Source organism: Ipomoea triloba, chromosome 5 (assembly GCF_003576645.1).
Source record: "Ipomoea triloba cultivar NCNSP0323 chromosome 5, ASM357664v1".
Classification (NCBI taxonomy): Eukaryota; Viridiplantae; Streptophyta; class Magnoliopsida; order Solanales; family Convolvulaceae; genus Ipomoea; species Ipomoea triloba.
In genome coordinates this window covers 21,786,366-21,791,768 of record NC_044920.1, presented here as the reverse complement: position 1 = coordinate 21,791,768, position 5,403 = coordinate 21,786,366, and positions in this window count along the sequence as shown.

Here is a 5,403-nt window from a genome sequence, read left to right as displayed (position 1 = left end):
TTTACCTGAAAAATCAATTAGGACCTCAAATTTTTTAAAGTTGCAATTAGGTACATAAAAATGTCAATTTAGTTCGTCAACGAATAATTACCTGTTAGTGACCTGCAATAACAGGTAAATGTAATGTCACTTTTTTTTTCATAAAATGTGTCAAAAAGGCCATCGAATTTTACCTAAAAATTTAATTAACCCCTGTAACTTTTTAAAGTTGCAATTAGATACATAAACGTGTCAATTTAGTTTATCAAGGCATAATTACCTGTTAGTGACCTGTAATACCAGGTAAATGTCACTTTTTCTTGCATAAAATGTGTCAATTAGGCTATCAACCTTTATCTGAAAAATCAATTAGGCCCTCAAACTTTTTAGAGTTGCAATTAGGTACATAAAAATGTCAATTTAGTTCATCAAGGAATAATTACCTGTTAGTGACCTGTAATACCAGGTAAACGTAAGTGTCACTTTTTCTTGCATGAAATGTGTCAATTAGGCTATCAACCTTTACCTGAAAATCAATTAGTCCCTCAAACTTTTTAGAGTTTCAATTAGATACATAAAAATGTCAATTTAGTACATCAAGGAATAATTACCTGTTAGTGACCTGTAATAACAGGTAAATGTAATGTCACTTTTTTTGCATAAAATGTGTCAAAAAGGCCATCGATCTTTACCTAAAAAATTAATTAGGCCCTCAAACTTTTTAAAGTTGCAATTGGATACATAAACATGTAAATTTAGTTTATCAAGGCATAATTACCTGTTAGTGACCAGTAATACCAGGTAAACGTAAGTGTCACTTTTTCTTGCATAAAATGTGTCAATTAGGCTATCAACCTTTACCTGAAAAATCAATTAGGCCCTCAAACTTTTTAAAGTTGCAATTAGATACATAAAAATGTCAATTTAGTTCATCAAGGCATAATTACCTGTTAGTGACCTGTAATACCAGGTAAACGTAAGGGTCACTTTTCCTTGCATGAAATGTGTCAATTAGGCTATCAACCTTTACCTGAAAAATCAATTAAGCCCTCAAACTTTTTAAAGTTGCAATTATATACATAAAAATATCAATTTAGTTCATCAACGAATAATTACTTGTTAGTGATCTGTAATAACAGGTAAATGTAATGTCACTTTTTTTGCATAAAATGTGTCAAAAAGGCCATCGAACTTTACCTAAAAAATCAATTAGGCCCTCAAACTTTTTAAAGTTGCAATTGGATACATAAACATGTCAATTTAGTTTATCAAGGCATAATTACCTGTTAGTGACCAGTAATACCAGGTAAACGTAAGTGTCACTTTTTCTTGCATAAAATGTGTCAATTAGGCTATCAACCTTTACCTGAAAAATCAATTAGGCTCTCAAACTTTTTAAAGTTGCAATTAGGTACATAAAAATGTCAATTTAGTTCATCAAGGAATAATTACCTGTTAGTGACCTGTAATAACAGGTAAATGTAATGTCACTTTTTTTGCCTTAAATGTGTCAAAAAGGCCATCGAATTTTACCTAAAAATTTAATTAAGCCCTAAAACTTTTTAAAGTTGCAATTAGATACATAAACGTGTCAATTTAGTTTATCAAGGCATAATTACCTGTTAGTGACCTGTAATACCAGGTAAACGTAAATGTCACTTTTTCTTGCATAAAATGTGTCAATTAGGCTATCAACCTTTACCTGAAAAATCAATTAGGCTCTCAAACTATTTAAAGTTCACATTAGGTACATAAAAATGTCAATTTAGTTCATCAAGGAATAATTACCTGTTAGTGACCTGTAATACCAAGTAAACGTAAGTGTCACTTTTTCTTGCATGAAATGTGTCAATTAGGCTATCAACCTTTACCAAAAAAATCAATTAAGCCCTCAAACTTTTTAAAGTTTTTACCAAAAAAATCAATTAAGCCCTCAAACTTTTTAAAGTTGCAATTAAAAAAATCAATTAAGCCCTCAAACTTTTTAAAGTTGCAATTATATACATAAAAATATCAATTTAACTTTTTAAAGTTGCAATTATATACATAAAAATATCAATTTAGTTCATCAACGTTGCAATTATATACATAAAAATATCAATTTAGTTCATCAACGAATAATTACCTGTTAGCGACCTGTAATAACAGGTAAATGTTAATAAAGGCCATCGAACTTTACATAAAAAATTAATTAGGCCCTCAAAGTTTTAAAAGTTGTAATTAGATACATAAATATGTCAATTTAGTTTATCAAAGCATAATTACCTGTTAGTAACCTGTAATACCAGGTAAACGTAAATGTCACTTTTTCTTGCATAAAATGTGTCAATTAGGCTATCAACCTTTACCTGAAAAATCAATTAGGCCCTCAAACTTTTTAAAGTTGCAATTAGGTACATAAAAATGTCAATTTAGTTCATCAAGGAATAATTACCTGTTAGTGACCTGTAATACCAGGTAAACGTAAGTGTCACTTTTTCTTGCATGAAATGTGTCAATTAGGCTATCAACCTTTACCAAAAAAATCAATTAAGCCCTCAAACTTTTTAAAGTTGCAATTAGATATATAAAAATATCAATTTAGTTTATCAAGGAATAATTACCTGTTAGTGACCTGTAATAACAGGTAAATGTAAATGTTACTTTTTTTTGCATAAAATGTTTATAAAGGCCATCGAACTTTACATAAAAAATTAATTAGGCCCTCAAAGTTTTTAAAGTTGCAATTATATACATAAACATGTCAATTTAGTTTATCAAGGCATAATTACCTGTTAGTAACCAGTAATACCAGGTAAACGTAAGTGTCACTTTTTCTTGCGTGAAATGTGTCAATTAGGCTATCAACCTTTACCTGAAAAATCAATTAAGCCCTCAAACTTTTTAAAGTTGCAATTATATACATAAAAATATCAATTTAGTTCATCAACGAATAATTACCTGTTAGTGACCTGTAATAACAGGTAAATGTAATGTCACTTTTTTTGCATAAAATGTGTCAAAAAGGCCATCGAACTTTACCTAAAAAATTAATTAGGCCCTCAAAGTTTTTAAATTTGCAATTAGATACACAAATATGTCAATTTAGTTTATCAAAGCATAATTACCTGTTAGTAACCTGTAATACCAGGTAAACGTAAATGTCACTTTTTCTTGCATAAAATGTGTCAATTAGGCTATCAACCTTTACCTGAAAAATCAAGTAGGCTCTCAAACTTTTTAAAGTGACAATTAGGTACATAAAAATGTCAATATAGTTCGGCAACGAATAATTACCTGTTAGTGACCTGTAAGAACAGGTAAATGTAATGTCCCTTTTTTTTTTTTTTCATAAAATGTGTCAAAAAGGCCATCGAACTTTACCTTAAAAATTAATTAGGCCCTCAAAGTTTTTAAATTTGCAATTAGATACACAAATATGTCAATTTAGTTTATCAAAGCATAATTACCTGTTAGTAACCTGTAATACCAGGTAAACGTAAATGTCACTTTTTCTTGCATAAAATGTGTCAATTAGGCTATCAACCTTTACCTGAAAAATCAATTAGGCTCTCAAACTTTTTAAAGTGATAATTAGATACATAAAAATGTCAATTTAGTTCATCAAGTAAGAATTACCTGTTTGTGACTTGTAATAACAGGTAAATGTAAATTTCACTTTTTTTTTTATTTTGCATAAAATGTGTCAATTAGGCTATCAACCTTTTTTTATTTTGCATAAAATGTGTCAATTAGGCTATCAACCTTTACTTATTTTGCATAAAATGTGTCAATTAGGCTATCAACCTTTACTTGAAAAATCAATTAGGCTTTAAAAATTTTTAAAGTTGCAATTAGATACATAAAAATGTCAATTTAGTTCATCAAGGCATAATTACATGTTAGTAACCTGTAATAACAGGTAAATGTAATGTCACTTTTTTTTTTTTTTCATAAAATGTGTCAAAAAGGCCATCGAACTTTACCTAAAAATTTAATTAGTCCCTAAAACTTTTTAAAGTTGTAATTAGATACATAAACGTGTCAATTTAGTTTATCAAGGCATAATTACCTGTTAGTGACCTGTAATACCAGGTAAACATAAATGTCACTTTTTCTTGCATAAAATGTGTCAATTAGGATATCAACCTTTACTTGAAAAATCAATTAGGCCTACAAACTTTTTAGAGTTGCAATTAGGTACATAAAAATGTCAATTTAGTTCATCAATGAATAATTACCTGTTAGTGACCTGTAATAACAGGTGAATGTAATATCACTTTTTTTTGCATAAAATGTGTCAAAAAGACCATCTAACTTTACCTAAAAAATTAATTAGACCCTCAAACTTTTTAAAGTTGCAATTAGATACATAAACATGTCAATTTAGTTTATCAAGGCATAATTACCTAATACCAGGTAAACGTAAATGTCACTTTTTTCTTGCATAAAATGTGTCAATTAGGCTATCAACCTTTACCTGAAAAATCAGTTAGGCCCTCAAACTATTTAAAGTTGCAATTAGGTACATAAAAATGCCAATTTAGTTCATCAAGGAATAATTACCTGTTAGTTACCTATAATAACAGGTAAATGTAAATGTTACTTTTTTTTTTGCATAAAATGTTTCATAAAGGCCATCGAACTTTACATTAAAAATTAATTAGGCCCTATAACTTTTTAAAGTTACAATTAGATATATAAACATGTCAATTCAGTTTATCAAGGCATAATTAACTGTTAGTAACCTGTAATACCAGGTAAACGTAAATGTCACTTTTTCTTGCATAAAATGTGTCAATTAGGCTATCAACCTTTACCTGAAAAATCAAGTAGGCTCTCAAACTTTTTAAAGTGACAATTAGGTACATAAAAATGTCAATTTAGTTCATCAAGAAAGAATTACCTGTTTGTGACTTGTAATAACAGGTAATGTAAATGTCACTTCTGTTTTATTTTGCATAAAATGTGTCAAAAGGACATCGAACTTACCTGAAAAATCAGTTAGGCCCTCAAACTATTTAAAGTTGCAATTAGGTACATAAAAATGCCAATTTAGTTCATCAAGGAAGAATTACCTGTTAGTTACCTATAATAACAGGTAAATGTAAATGTTACTTTTTTTTTTGCATAAAATGTTTCATAAAGGCCATCGAACTTTACATTAAAAATTAATTAGGCCCTAAAACTTTTTAAAGTTACAATTAGATATATAAACATGTCAATTCAGTTTATCAAGGCATAATTAACTGTTAGTAACCTGTAATACCAGGTAAACGTAAATGCCACTTTTTCTTGCATAAAATGTGTCAATTAGGCTATCAACCTTTACCTGAAAAATCAATTAGGCTCTCAAACTTTTTAAAGTGACAATTAGGTACATAAAAATGTCAATTTAGTTCATCAAGGAAGAATTACCTGTTTGTGACTTGTAATAACAGGTAA